At 53.1% G+C, this 15727-nt stretch overlaps 4 non-coding genes across 4 annotated transcripts; all 4 read right to left on the reverse strand.

Moving 5' to 3' along the window:
* Positions 1 to 9053: 9053 nt before the first annotated feature.
* Positions 9054 to 9126, reverse strand: TRNAK-UUU. The gene has a single exon. It is a non-coding gene; the product is annotated as a tRNA-Lys (tRNA).
* A 1247-nt stretch (positions 9127 to 10373) lies between these two features.
* Positions 10374 to 10446, reverse strand: TRNAM-CAU. The gene has a single exon. It is a non-coding gene; the product is annotated as a tRNA-Met (tRNA).
* A 3046-nt stretch (positions 10447 to 13492) lies between these two features.
* Positions 13493 to 13564, reverse strand: TRNAA-UGC. Its single transcript has one exon. It is a non-coding gene; the product is annotated as a tRNA-Ala (tRNA).
* Positions 13565 to 14782: 1218 nt separating this feature from the next.
* On the reverse strand, positions 14783 to 14854 carry TRNAE-UUC. The gene has a single exon. It is a non-coding gene; the product is annotated as a tRNA-Glu (tRNA).
* Between the last annotated feature and the right edge of the window lie 873 nt (positions 14855 to 15727).

The raw sequence follows: 15727 nt of genomic DNA on the forward strand, positions 1-15727 counted from the left end.
ATAAAATCCTAAGTGTGGAATAAAATTCTGCCTCCTTAAACTCGTGTTTTTCATGCCTAGAATTCAACTGTCACCAGATGGATCAGACTGAACAGGTTTCAAACCTCGAGGAGGCTCTTACCTTCTAAACAGGGACGGCTGTTTTCTAGTAAAATCACTAAAAGGGAAGGAGAAAATTCGAAAGAGGTTCCTCCTGGCACTCACGTCCGTGAACCCGAATACTCTCTCAGTCCTCAAAGAGAGACCTGGAGAAGGAGACTTGCTGAAGCAAAGCCAGAGGGGTCTCTGAGGTTCCCCTGGCCCCTCACCCCTGTCCTGCCTGGCTGATGTCAGCATCTCTCTGTGAGGTCACCACCTCCCCACCACCTTTGACCAATAGTCTGAGGTCCTGCAAAAGGTCTTTCTGATGTCACTGCCGCACCCCTCCCTTGCTGTGCTAATGTCCTGCCCCTGGCCAGGCACTTTGGAGGTTTGAGCTACTCCCTGTGGATCACCCCACTCAAGGAGCGTTCGTTCTAGGCAGCAAGCCGGCTAGACAGGAAAACATCAGACGCTGCTCCCAATGCTACACTCAGTTTTTCAGAAAGTAGTCAACTTTATGGCCAGAAGAGACCATTCGAGCATCTAATCTGACCCCCTGCATATCACAGGCCTCCTGTATGACACAATAGCTACTTTTGGGGCAAACACATTCCAGAAAGGCATCTAGTCTTCATGAAATGACATCAGGAGGTGGAGAATCCACCACTTTCCTTGGTAGATTGTTCCTGCGGTGAATCATCCTTGCTGTTGAATATTTGTGTCTTATTTGTAATATGAATTTGTCTCTTTTCACCTTCCAGCCACTGGGTCTTGTTATTCCTTTCTCTGCTAGATTAAAGAGTCCTTTAATACACAACCTTTTCTCTCCTTTAAGGCCCTTCAACCCTTCAATGAAGTCACCTTTCTATCTTCTTTTGAAGTGGTGGCTAAACAGGTTGAGCTCTTTCAATAGCTCACTAGAAGGCATTTTTTCCAGCCCTCAGAACATTTGTCATCAGACTCCTGAACTTCAGCTGGATGTGGTTCTTGTTCTTCTGCACAGCATAGCTCCTGGAGAAGAGGGTTCTGCAAATGTACATTCGTATGATACGTTTGTTTAATTGATGAAAACATAAACTTGACACTTAGAGGACTGGAACTGATTTCAGCTGATGAACAGCTTTGCTAGGTTTTTATGCATTTGGACAGTGAAATGTTGAGTGTTTACATTCATATCAAGCACCCCCGTATAGTGGAGCTCCTGAACAGAATGGAGAATGGAAATGAAAATGTTTTCCTTTTTAAAAAAAAAGAAAGAAGGTTATAAGAGAACACGGGGGCTTGAACTGAGGACTACTTGAGATGCAGTCAAGCACTCTACCACTGAGTTATACCCCCATGACAACAGGAGTATGGAACTGTCATTTCCAGGACTTTGAAGGAGAAACCCTGATTCATTGAGCTCCTTTGCCATTCCCAGACCACAGGTGGTTTTAAAAATGAGGTTTGATTAAACTTCTTAAATGTGGCAAACACCACAGCTTGCACACCCACCGATATAGCTTCTCCCACTGACATAGCTGCCACCTCTTGGGAAGTGGATTAACTACACCCATAGGAAACTCTCTCCCCTCAGCATAGAGCAGTGGTTCTCAAACTGTGAGTCAGGACCCCAAAGTGGGTCATAACCCTGTTTAATGGGGTTGCCAGGGCTGGCATTAGACTTGTTGGTGCCTGGGGCTGAAACCAAAAGTCTGAGCCCCACCACCCAGGGCTGAATCCCTCAAGCTCTGGTTTTGCCCTCCCCTAACTGGGGCAGGGCTTAGGCTTTGTCTCCTCTGCCTGTGCTCAGTGTAGAGGGGCTTGGTGCGTCTTTCTAGGGTCATGTAGTAAGGTTTTTTTGGCAGAAGGGGGTTGCAGTGAAAGGAAGTTTGAGAAACCCTGGCATAGAGCCTCTGAGTATGTCTAGACTTGGCTCCCTGTGGCAGATCAGACACTGGAAGTACAGCCATGGAGACACCACACACCAGCCTTGCCTAGCAGGCAAGAAACAAACCTCCACAGACAAGTGGCTGTTGTTTTCTAACCCATCTCCCTAAGCCCTCAGCCACCACCACTTAACAAAAGGGCTTTTCTACACTATGGTTCTGGTCTCACTGAAGGGTCATTTCCAATTGTTTGCTCAGACCAGCATTAGGGAAAATGGTGCCCTGGGCAAAGCTTGTACTTTCGCACTTCCCCATTGCCCCTGGACGATCCCCACTCCCCCTTTACCGCTAGCTCCTGCACTCCCAACCCTTGCACCTCCTTCACCCCTAACTCCTGCCCCCTCCTGTGCCCCCTTTGCCCTTAACTCCCTGGGCCAACAACCATTGCCCCTCTCCTGCAGCCCCTTCACATGGCTCCAGTGCTGGGGGCCCCGCACTTGTTCTCCCTTTCCCTGGGCTTTGGCATCACTAGCCCCTGCTTAGCCAGTAGGGTTCAGTGGTCCCCAAAAAGTGGGACATGACTCCTAGGGGGACACAGAAGAACATTCATGGAGTCAATGAAATCAATTGAGCTTCTTCGGTCTCTTGCTGCAGACATTTCCCTTGTTTTTAAAGGCAAAAATCCTGATCTTTCCAACGGGAGCTGCTGCTTCAATGTTCAGTTTGGGGAGGGATTTGGCTGCACTCAGAGATCTGCCCGTGGGTTACAATCTGCGATCCGAAGGGTCAAACGCAAACAGCGTTTAGATGGGACCGTTAGTGCCGCCCCCGTGTGGCCAAAGATTAGAACTGACCAGCAGAGTTTACAGCTGGAGCCTGGGACACTCCTGAACAAACTGGGCACGAAGCCTCTCGCGTGGGATCCTCGCTGTGCAGCAGGAGGCGGAAGGAAGCTGATTGTCAGGGCTCAGGGCTGCACCCTGCCATGCTGAGCCGGTGTCTGTGCTAAGCTCGGCATCAATCAGGTGATTCTGGGAAGTTCGGGGTCCCCGGGCTCCCACAGGAGGGTGAAGCAGGTCACCCCTGGAGCAGGGTAAAGCTGCAGGGTGACAGTGGGGTTGCTGCCCCTGTGAACAGCTGCTGTAGCACCGCCTGGGCAGGACAGGGAGAGCCAGTTATACCCCCCCCCCAGCCTGTATCGGGGGATGGGGGCACTCACACGCTGGGGACCCACCCACCAGAGATCTACAAGGCGGGAAAGTGGCACCCACACACCCAGGATGTTGTAGGGGGGGACAAGGGCATCCACACTCCGGGATCCTCTGCAGAGGGACGGACACCCACACACCCAGGATTCTGTATGGGGGGCAGAGGTACCCGGACACCTGGGTGGGGGAAGGGGGCACCGAAACATCCGGGATCTTACCTGGGAGGACAGCGGCGCCTGCAGCTCGACATGAGACGGGGGCAGGGGAAGCAGGAGCATTTCCCAGTTCCAGGCTGTCCCCGTCTGGCCAAGGCACAGAGCTCACAAGCAGAGATTAAAGCTCCAGCTACGAGGCCACAAAAGAAGCCGGGCCCCATGGCTGGTGCCTGTGATCCCAGCACCTGGGGAGGCAGTGGCCAGTGGAACGCTTGCCCTCAGGAGTTCTGGGCTGCAGGGGGCTGTGCCGATCAGGTGTCCACACTAAATTCAGCATCAATATGGTGATCCCGGGGAAGCTTGGGGTCTCCAGGTTGCCTAAGGAGGGGTGAACCGGCCCAGATCGGAAATGGAGCAAGTCAAAACTCCTGTGCTGGTCAGTAGTGGGATTGCACCTGTGAATAGCCCCTGCAGCGTAGCCTGGGCAAGACAGTGAGACATGGTCTCTTTTTAGACCTACCCCCCTCCCCCGCAGAGCCTGGATGGGGGGATGGGAGCACCCACACGCTGGGGATTCTGACTTGGGGGAGGGATGCCGCCCTGCAACACGGATCTTGAAAAGAGGAACAGCGACACCCACACACCACAGAGCCTGGATGGGGGCAGGGGAACCACACACGGGAGCTAATTCATGGGGTGGGGGACACACCCATATGCTCCGTTGCACCATTCTTAATGAGCAGAACGGGGGCATCCGCACAACACAGATCCTTAACGGGCGGGGGGACACCCACACACTCCACTATTAACCAGGAGGGACAGGGGAACCAGACACCCCCGGTAGTGTGGAGAACACCCACAGCCACCGGATCCCTCATGGCGGGTAAGACAGAGGGGATTGTAATGGGGCCCAGCGCACCCACGCACCAGGGATTGTTAAGGGTTGAAGGGACAGGGACACCCACACACACTGAGATCACGTCCTTGGAGGAACGCAAACCCTCCACAGAAGGACCTGGTCTGTTCCATGATGGCAGCCCAGCCTGGGTGAGTCAAAGTCTCTTTTTATACAGCCACGCCCCAGAGATCCTGACTAGGGGAGAGAGACACCCACCCACCAGAGATCCTTAATGGTCTAGGGTGCACCAACACACCAGGGATTCTTATGGCTGGGAGGAATGGAGACAGCCAGACACACTGATATCACATCCTCCAAGGAGCCTGGGCCAGACAGGGAGACACAGTCCCCCTTTACATATCTGCCAGACAACCTTCCTCCCACTCCCTCCACACAATGGTCTTATTTGGAGGTGAAGCCAGGGAAACCACATGGAGGATTCTTAGCTGGGGAACTAGGGAGACCCACTTACCACCAGAGATTCTTAAGGGCAGGAGGAACAGGGATTCCCACCTCTGTGGCATGGGGGTGGGTCGCCTGCTGGGATCATCTGGGCATATTTCACCTCGTCAGCTCCCTGCCATTGCCTTGGGGGCCCCTTGTTCGCTGCCTCTGGCACCCAGTTTAGCCTCCTTCCTGAGGGCTGAAACGCTTTGATCTATCTAAGGTCTGTGGGATCAGTGTGTGTCATGGTGTAATTCTGTGTTATTCGGGGGTCAGACTAGCTGAGCTAATGGCCCCTTCTGCCCTTAAACGCCATGAAAACATTTCCCTGGTTTCTCCTTGCGCCTGACAGACACCACGGTGAGGGGCTCAAGAGAAGCTCCTGGACACAGCGCTCTGGCTCTTACGTTACTTGGGGACGTCAGCGCTTTCCTAGCAAAGCGGCTGCTAAAGCGCTGGATTTGGGGAACGGTTCGGCTCCGATTCAGAGATCTGCCTGCGGGGTGTGAACCTGCCACGAGGAGCGGGAAACGCAACCAGCAACGGGAGGCGTTGGCTGAGCTCCAGGCTGGCCCCGTGTGGCCAAAGTTTAGAACTGAGCAGGGGAGTTTAAAGCTGGCGCTGGGAGGGACCTGAACACGTGGGGCACGAAGGCCCCTGCGTGTAACGCTTGTTGGGTGGGCAGCTGAGTGTAGCTGATTGCCGGAGTTCAGGGCTGCACCCCGGGGTGCTGAGCAGGTGTCTGTGCTCAGGTTGGCCTCGCTATGCTGGTTTCTGGGAAGTTTGGGGCCACCAGTTCCCCCTAGAGAGAGGGGAGCCAGCCCAGGAAAGGAGGCTGGCAAAACTCTGGTACCAATTGGCAGTGGGACTGCCCCTGTGAAGAGCCATTACAGCCCCACCAGGGAGAGCCGGTCTCTCTTTATGCAGCCCCCCCCCCCCGCATTCCTCAGGACGAGGGTTGTGCTCAAAGATCTGTGCCCCGTGTTTTCACCTCCATGTGAAGCGCACAGTGCAAATAACCCTCAGCGCATCAGCTCAGTTCCAGGCCCCACTTCCGCCCGCTCAGAGCGCAGAGCTCCCAGGCTGAGCCTGAAATTGGAAGCGGGAGACGCTATAACCAGCCGGGCTCTGTGGCTGGTGCCTGTGATCCCAGCTTCTGGGGAGGCTGAGGCCAGTGGATCGCTTGAGCTCAGGAGTTCTGGGCTGCATGGGGCTGTGCCGGTCGGATGTCCACACTAAGTTCGGCATCAATATGGTGATTCCAGGGAAGCTTGGGGTCCCCAGGTTGCCTAAGGAGAGGTGAACCGTCCCCGGTCGGAAACGGAGCAGGTCAAAACTCCCGTGCTGATCAGTAGGGGGTCGCACCTGTGAATAGCCCCTGCAGTGTAGCCTGGGCAAGACAGTGCGACCTGGTCTCTTTTTATACAGACACCCCCCGCAGAGCCTGCAGGGGGGATGGGAGCACCCACACGCTGGGGATTCTGACTTCGGGGGGAGGGACGCACCCAAGCAACACAGATCTTGAAAAGGGGAACAGAGACACCCACAGATCCTGGATGGGGGCAGGCAGGGGAAACCACACACTGGAGCTAGTTCATGGGGTGGGGGACAGAGACACCCACCAGAGATCCTGGATGGGAGCACCCACATGATGGGGATCTTGAACTGGGAGCAGGGAAGCACCATGTACCAGAGTTTCTGAAGGGGGAACAGGGACACCCACACACCAGGTGTCTTGCAGCAAGAGCTGCGGTCTTGATTTACACAGGGCAGTGATGGGGAATTAACCACGTACCTTGCGGAGCTTGTTCCACTAGATGATTAGCCTCATTGTCAGGGCCGGCTTCAGGAAGTGCGGGGCCCAATTCGAACAGTTTCGATGGGGCCGGGGCAGGGACGACTAAAACCAAAAAACCCTTAAAAAAACCCCTTTCATTTCTTCCATGTATTATTTACTTTCCATAACTATATAAATAATAACAAAATTATCTATTACATACATTGCATCATATATTAATTAGCTGATTTGCACTTTCATATTAGGAAAATAATTTGTTTTGATAGTTCTCCAACTGATTTTCTTCACTGTTTATTTTATTAAAATTTATAAATATTTCTTTATTAATATAAAATTTCCCCCTCCTTCCCCCCCCCAGCGCCGCCCGGTCCCGTGGAAACAAACCCTCCTTCCCCAGCTGCGCCCCATCGAAACAAGGTTCAGGGGTGGGGGCAGGAAGACACGGCACACATGGGGTGACCAGATCACAGCAGTAAAATAAGACCTGCCCCCTCCCTGCTCAGCCCCACCATCACACCCCTCTTCACCCCCTAGCCCCCCCGCTGGCTTGCTGCATCCCTCCTAGTCAGTACCTACCCACCACTCGCCACCGTTCACCTTCTCCCACCCCTGCCAGAGGCTATGGTGAGGGGCACCAGAGGAGGAAGGAAGCCACATGTGATGGCAGTCCCCTCCCCTCCCCCCCAAGCACCCAGCACCCCATCTCCGGCCCCCAAACTCTGTCCCTCCACACTCCCTCCCAGAGCCTGCACCCCTCCACCCTTCCTGCACCCCACCCCGTGCCCCAACCCAGAGCCTGCACCCAGCACCCAAACTCCGTCCCACTCAGCCTGGGCAGGGATTTCAACCGGACCCCCCCCCCCCGCTAAATTCACCCCTGTTTTGCAACCACTCTGCACCAAGAGCACCTTCCTTCCCTGCCCTAGCTGCTGGATGGCTAGAAAGCTGAGCTGGGCATTTGATTGATCTGGAATATTATCATGCCCCCCCTCAAAAAAACCTTAATATCCCCACAGCTTTGGGGGAGGGGAATAGCCTCCCCCCGAAAGCTGGTCTAATTTATTGTTGCAGGGCAAACGAAGGAGCCATAGTTTAATGGAAATATTCAGCCCCTACAGAGATCTTGCAGCAGGGAAAGCAGAGTTGATGGGAGGGAACTGGTCTGGATAGGAGCCTCCGTCCTCTTTCTTTGCAAAATAATTTGGAGAGGGTTATCAGATCATGCCGTGCCTCAGTTTCCCCTCTTGCCAGGAAGGGGGCGGGGGAGAGAAGTCTCAGCCTGCCGTGTTGCAGACCTTTCGCATTCTCCCCTCTTGATGTATTTGGTTTCCTCCTCCAAACCTCCCTCTCTCTCTCACCTGGAGTTCACAGCACTAAGTACCGGCTCGGGGCTTTTTTCCTGGGTTACATGATCCCGGCTTTAGTTTTGAACCAGACACAGGCAGGCACCAACTCACCCTCAAACAGCAACACCACAAAAACCACAAAACCAGCCCAATATTACAACCCTGCGGGGAATCACAGGGTCAGACACTCACGGCTGGAAGCCCCAGCAGCTGCTCAGGTGAGTGAGGTCACGGCAGAGATTCCTGTCTCCCACCGGGCAGGAAGCTCCCTGGGCGTCTCCTCCAGGTGAGTGCTGGGGGTGGGGGAGGGGAAGGAAGGCTGCAAAGCACATGTGCCTCCTCCCCTCCCCCTCCCCCTCCCCCCTCCTGACCTGCAACACCCAGGCGGCTGCCTCTGCCTCAGCCGGCCAGGGTCTCTCGTTGCCTAGCAACAACAGCTGCTGCTTCCGGGAGACGCTGCCGGCGCGGGGCCCTCTCAGGCGCGGGGCCCAATTCGGGGGAATCGGGCAAATCGGCCTAAAGCCGGCCCTGCTTGCAGCCCTCCTCTTCCACCCTGACTGATGGGGGGAGCATTGAGCCTCCCTCCCTTAGGCCCGTCAGCATCCCTGGGGACCACCAACACCGCCTGAGTGACTTTGGGCCAGTAGGTCAACCAATAGGGCTGCCTCCCAGGCCAGGCTGCAGCCCAGCTTCAGGACTGAGAGGAAATGGAGCTCGCATCCCTCCCTACAGGACTCCAGGCACGGCCAGGCTTCTGGATCAAACGTCCCCTCTTGTGCTCAAGTCACAACAGCTAGCGGGTGAAAGACAGGCTTTCATGGCCTTTGAGAGAGCAAGACAGAGCCTTGGAAGACCCAGCAGGGTTTGTGGCACAGGAATTGTCCTCAGATCCCACCAAGACTTCAGCTCAGATTGCAGGATTCAAAGTCCCGAGTGCTGCCCTTACACCATGGGACCAATAGGGAACCCCCAGACCTCTGCTGAGCTCTGGTGTGGATGACCCTGTGGGGGCAGCCCTGCCTTTGCTCACCAAGTTGTCATGCAGCAGTTTGCTGCACCTCCCAGAGGCCTTTCTTAATCCAGACTGTGAAAGGCCACTGGGCATGTGAGGAAGTTTTCCCTTCAGTCCCAGGCAGTACATGGCCCTTCCTAGTAAAAGGTGAATTCCTGGGGGAAAAAGGTGATTCAAATAACATCCTGGAGAGATGCCTTCATCAGTTCTGGGGGAAATATCCAACAGGGAGAGGTTACTTTTCACCTGACCAGGGACTTGAACCCTGGACCCTCAGATTAAAAGTCTGATGCTTTACCAACTGAGCTAGTCAGGCTCATGTTTCAAAGAAGCAAATTCCATGCAGAAGAGAAACTAATCAAGAAAATGAGAGCAGGAAACAATACAGAAAACCTGCTACTCTGGCTCTCTTAGCAGTCCTAGCCCCAGCCTGCTCCTCCATCCGGTGCCCTGAGGCCTTATTCTTTTTTTAGTTAACTATCAAATCCAGGAGAAAACACGGTTATACAAAGCAAAACGAAATCACAAACAGAAATGTCATTGGAAATACAGAAATAAAAAAGGAAAATGCAATTCCCATCACTTTATTGTTTCTGGGCCATTCCTGTATCGAGAGCACCCGCGAAGGTCCCTGTGTGCTTACGAGAAACCTGGAGGAACTCATACCACAGCCTGAACATGAAACTCAACTGCTGCCAGGTGCTGCAGTAAAACCCTTTCCCAGCTGTGACGTTGCACTCCATTGGGTTTTATGAAAATATGCTAATGAGTGTGAATATAAAGTGACTGGACTATGCTTCATGCAAAAGGTCTCTTGTAAGGTATCATTACAAAGCTTATAATCTACTGTGTGTGTTCATCCTATTTGTATGAACCGATCATTCTTGGATCTGAAACTAGAAATATGAACTATAACTCTGAGGTCCTGTTGTAATGATGCAAAGTGAGGGCCATTAATAGTGGTTTGGACTCTTGATGGCTCCGATCAACCAGGACAATTGACTGGAGATGGCTCTGTCCTGCACCATCTGTGAGTCAGGCCAGGAAGAATGAAGGCTTGGGGGTCTCACGGGACATGTGACCATGTCACCTGGTACAGGAATCCATCTTAAACCTGGGGCTCTTCCCCAAGAGAGAGACAAGAATTCCTGCCTTGTACCAAAGCTGTATAAGGGGGTAGAACTGAACAAACATGGCTGCAGTCATGAGACATCCCCTAGCTACCACCTGAGCTGGAACACGGACTATACGAGGTGAAAAGATTGGGCCCAGACATAAAATAAGTCTAGTCTGCAAAAGAAGCTTATTGGAAGATCTCTGAGGGTGAGATTTGATCTGTATTGAGTTTCATACTGTATTAGGCTTGGGCTTGCTTTTTTTTTGTTTTATTTTGCTCTGTGAAAAATACAAGGTCCATAGAGAAGGAAAAGAAAATGCCCTAGAAAAGTCTGTGTGTGTGTGTGTGTGTGTGAGATGGGTGGGAGGGTGTCTAGAAACCACTTTCCTCTAGTTTCTTTTCTCTGATTTCCTGTAGAAAATCTGAAGCAGGGAGCAAAAACCCATTGCCTTCTCTGAGGCTTGAACTCAGGACCTTCAGATTATGAGACTGACACGCTGCCAACTGCGCTAAGAAGGCTTGGAAAAGTTTTAGGCTCAGTGTTTATAGGACCCTCCTACAGCCATGACTGGGGCAGGGAAGGAGCCAGGGATGTGCTGGAAGAAGCAGGGAGCTCTGGTGACCAGAGACTTTTCGTGGCAGCTTTCACAGCAGCAAAGAAATCAATTCAGGCTGCCAGTGAACAATCTACTGGAACTAATGGCAGCACAGGGGGGATGTTTCCAAGCTATGCACCTACTTCCATATTTTAGAACTTACTCTCCTTTTCCTAGTAGGGCACTTTCCATGCAAATTAAGCAAAGCAAGTTGGGGAAACTACACAGGTAATAAAAACCAGTGCTCCAAATAAGGCTTGAATTCATAATCCCAGCAGTAGCCCCCTCTGCGCTAACCAGTTGCACCAGTGCAGGTGCTTTTCAGGCCTTGGCTACACTTGCAAATTTGCAGCGCTGCAGCAGGGTGTGAAAACACACCCTCTCCAGCGCTGCAAATTGCGGCGCTGCAAAGCGCCAGTGTGGTCAAAGCCCCAGCGCTGGGAGCGCGGCTCCCAGCACTGTATGTTATTCCCCACAGGGAGGTGGAGTACGGACAGCGCTGGGAGAGCTTTCTCCCAGCGCTGGCGCTTTGACTACACTTAGCGCTTCAAAGCGCTGCCACGGCAGCGCTTTGAAGTGCAAGTGTAGCCAAAGCCTTAGGCAAAGCTGGGAAGCAGGCAGTTATCAGTCTCTGTGATTCACACCTTTGCCTGGTAATTGAAAGGCTGATGCATCAAACCTAATTCAAGATGCGGCTTTTCAGCCATGAGACTCGAGGACATTTTGACAGAAAGAAAATCTCCTCTGTTTTGGTTTAGCCCCATTTGACTCCTTCTGCCCGTCTTCTCCCCCTCCCTCCAGTCTCTTTCCTTCCCCACTGGGGCCGTGCAGAGAGGAGCCCCAGTCAGTCTCTGTCACAGAGTCTGTATCCCATAAAGGGAGGGAGGGGTTTCTCCAAAACATTGATAATGTGGGGGGAGGGGTGGGCACAGTTAGGGGGAGAAAGGATGGAGAATTAACACTGGGGCCCAGAGAGATTCCCCCAGATTGGGGAGATCCCCTGCTGCCCCCCATCAGCCAGCTGTGGGAAGAACAACTTGGGATTGCTTGGGGAAGCCACCTTTAAAAACACAAGTGTAACATGCTAGTTACATTTTAATAAGACCAAAGCCTCCTCAATCCCAGGGTCACGATCACTGGAATGATTTTGCCTTGATATTTTACCAGCCGCAGACACAAAGCAAGTCAAATTACAGTTTCCATTCGGAGTCAGTGCACACACAAGAATCCGGAGGCTTTTAATTCCTTAGGTTCTGCTGCCATTTCATTTCTGTCCTGTTCCAAGATTTATCATTGTGCAAAGCAACGTTAGGCCCTTGGGAGTGTCCCCCTCAGTGCTGCCTGCCACCCTTGGGCAATTTAAAAGGGCCCGGAGACCCCCGCCACCACCACCAGCAGCACAAGGGGGCTAAGGCAGTTTCCTGCCCGCCTTCACTCCATGTGGCACGTCACTCCCGGAAACGGCTGGCACGTCCCTGGTGTGGGGGAGGTCTCCGTGCACTGCCCCGCCCTGAGTGCCAACTCTGCCAACTGTGGCAATGGGAGCTGCAAGGATGAAGTCTGCGGGCAGCCATGCACAGAGACACCCCTGGCCCTCCCGCTTAGGGGCTGCTGCCAGAGGAGGGTGCAGGTTGCTTTTGGGAGATGCCCGAGGTAAATGCTGCACCCATCACCCGCTCCTGCACCCCCAACCCCAACCCAGACCCCACACCTGCACCCAAACTCCCTCCAAGAGCCTGCCCCCCACACACCCTGCTGCAGCACAACCCCCTGACTGAGCCCAGGCCCTGCACCCAAACTCTTTCCCAGACTCCAAACCCTCTCCCTCCCACACCCAAACTCCCTCCCAGAGCCTTAGGCAGGTGTAGGGGGGTGGGGGTGGGGCAGGACTTGGTCCCATTCTGGGCACCACCAAAAATTGTACAAACCTGCCGCCCCTGTCCAGCCCAACCTTCTGCTGATGCACCTCAGCCCACACCCATGCAGGGTTTGAAGCTTCCATTGCTTAAACTCCAGGACACTGAGGGGTTTCAGCTCCCCTTTGCCCAGAGGGAACCTTCACCCAACTCCCAGACAGGTTCTTGTCCATGGGATCACTGTAGGGGGGCTGTGTCCCTCGGTGTATTTTCTCTCTCTGTGACAGGCCAGGGTGCAATAACTGGGGCATCTGAGCACCCAGGACCTTCTGTGGGGCTGCCATTCCCCTTCCCCTTCTGTGGTCTCATCAGTCATTGACTCCAGCCTCTTTTCTACCCATCGTCAGCATCATCCGAAGCAAACTGCACTCACCTCAAAAAGACAGAGAGTCCTGTGGCACCTTACAGACTAACAGACGTTTTGGAGCATGAGCTTTCATGGGTGAATCCCCACTTTGTCAGATGAATGTCATGGAAATTTCCAGGGGCACATATAAATATGCAGGCAAGAATCAGTCTTCTAGCAGCTGAGGTGTGAGCATTAAGGGAGGAGGAATTGCTTTCGTAGTTGGCTAGCCGGGCACAGAATTCCCACTCCATTCATCTGATGAAGTGGGGATTCACCCACGAAAGCTTATGCTCCTGTACGTCTGTTAGTCTATAAGGTGCCACAGGACTCTGTCTCTTTTTACAGATCCAGACTAACACAGCTACCCCTGTGATACTCAAAAAGACAGTGTCCCCTGTTGGGTGTAAATCACTGACCTCTCTCCTCTCTGAGCACTGACTGCCCCTCTGTTTCCTGGCCTCTCAGTCTGTGCAGATGGGACCTTTCCCTCCAGTGCTGGAGGATTCGCCCTTCTCATCTACCCTTGTCCCAAGCAGCACAGCGGGTGGGAATCTTAAATGTACCAAGGTGACTTAGGAGCAGAACCCCACCCCCATGCAATTGGCACTTGCCCCTTACTGAGCAGGATTGAAACTGGTGCAGGGAGACTGGTGGGCCACATCCCCTCTGGGCATGAGCAAAGCACCAGGGTGAAAAAATGAACTTGGAGATGCTGGGGATTGAACCCAGGGCCTCATACATGCAAAGCATGTGCTCTACCACTGAGCTACATCCCCACACAGGTTAGGTAAACTATGGGTTACACTCAGAGCCCTCCTGTTTCCACTGCATCCAGTGACCTATAAGCCTCACGAGAAGCCCTTTCCCCTCTCTGAGGGCCAGACCTGCTCTCCCACAGCTTACTTGCTCATAGGGGTCACTTTTCAGCAGGGCCAGATTCTATGTGTGGGGCAGAGAGAGTTTGTGCTCTGGACTCAGGGTGCAGAGATACACTCAGCCCTCTCCCCGGCATTGGGTGGGGGGTGCTGCCACCCTGTGCTGCAAGGTCATGATGGGGGATGCTGTGAGCAGCTCAACACCTCACCCTGGCGGCAGAAGTGGGGTGGGGAGCTCCAGGTGTTTCCACCTGCCTGTGAAGTCCAGCTTTCCCCAGCACATTCACTGCAGTGCAATTGGGTCACTGTTTCCATGGCTGAACAGCAAAGAATCACTCCCAGTTTCCCTTCTATCAGCAGCAGGATTAGCCTGTGTCAGTGATTAATGAGGTGGATCTTGTGGTAGATTGTTATTCATTCCCCACCTTGACAATTCACACAGTCCCTTTCCTACTCAAATCTCCAGCAGCTCGGTGATCCTGGTAGCAGGGGTTGGGTCCTGAGATTTTCAGGGTTCTTTCCCCCTCCCCCTCCACCTGGAGTGAACTCAGCTTTTCCCCCATCCCAGACAATCCATGAAATAACAACAGGGGCATAAAGAAAGAGGGGAGGGAACATCTCACGGCCAGGGCTGGATGTGCCCAGGGCCCCCTGCTTGTCCATTGTTTCCCTGGAATTTGGCCCCCTGCTTTGCACAAGGGACAGAGAAAGATCTTGCTGTTCCTGTGTCTGTGCAAGGAAAATTGTGCTTCCCTAGGAAAGAGAGGCGGGAAATGGCTCCATGATGGGACAATATCCTCAGGATTAAGACCTAAGGACTCAGGCTGAGAACTGATTCAACTCCACTCGTCTGGGATTTAAGAAATTGTCTTTCATGGAGCAGGGCCAGATCCAGCGTTTTTGCTGCCCCAAGCAGAGGGAAAAATAAAAAAGCTGCAAGTCCTCCCCTCCAAACTGCTGCTGAAGCCTCCTCTTTCCATTGACCACCCCAGGGACCTGCTTGCTGCCTTGAGCCAGCCATGGAGACACTGGGAAGATGGGGGGAATCAGGAGAATCCCATGGATTTGTTTACATTGCAAGTGAAGAATAACTGAAGCATTTCTGGTTTAAAGTCACTTTTCCCTGACTGGGAATTGAACCCAGGTCTTGGCAGTGAAAGTGCCAAATCCTAACCACTAGACCACCAGGGAAGTGATGATGGTGCTGTTCTTCTCACTTATACTACACTTTCTTAGGCTACTTTCTAGCCACTTTCTGAAACTGCTCCATTGTCCATTCCCTGAGGGGCTAAGAGCAGAGAGTGCAGGAATCCCTGTGCTCAGGGTCACAACCTCAGCCCAACCCAAGCCACTGAAACAAACTCAAATCATGCTTCCTCCAGCAGGATCACAGAGACACACAAAAAAACCCATGAGGAACAATCCTCCTCTGCCTTCATTTAACCCATTGCAACCCTCTCAGCAGCCGACTCTTGCAGGAAGGACACTGAGCTGATAGGAGCTCTGGCATAGAGACCATGGGAGGGGTGTTGCTCCCCCTGGGTGTCAGCTGATCACATTCTGATTCCATGTAACGGGGTTCTGAGCTTTGCCATCTTGTGAGTTCTGAGTGCTGAGCCCCCCAGACCCTTCTGCTGGGAGCATGGGGATTGCACAATAGCTGCAAGCCCTTTTCCCGTCTCCTTGTTCTCCTCAGCTTCCCCAGACCTTCCCCACAAATGGTTGTATCATATGATGGAGGGATCTAAGGACCTGCAGGTTTCCCTCACCCACCTTTTAAAGCAAACAGTGATTCCCTTCTCTGACACTCCTGGGCCAGGCTTCTTTTAAGTTTTTCCTCAGGGGACCTGATTCCCTTTGAAAATGTGTGTGTGGGGGGAACTGGCTTGTCTACCCCCTTTCTGGGAGCTGAGAAGCTTTTTCAGACTCTCCCCTACTAGATGAGTCCAACAGCACCTCCTCTTGGTGGGAGAATCCTAAATTCCACCCTCCCACCCTGGTTACTCTGACCAGCTGATGGCGACAGCATGCTAAATCAACCCCAGCTCTCTGGGCTAGAGAGCA

This window comes from Mauremys reevesii, linkage group 12 (assembly GCF_016161935.1).
Source record: "Mauremys reevesii isolate NIE-2019 linkage group 12, ASM1616193v1, whole genome shotgun sequence".
Classification (NCBI taxonomy): Eukaryota; Metazoa; Chordata; order Testudines; family Geoemydidae; genus Mauremys; species Mauremys reevesii.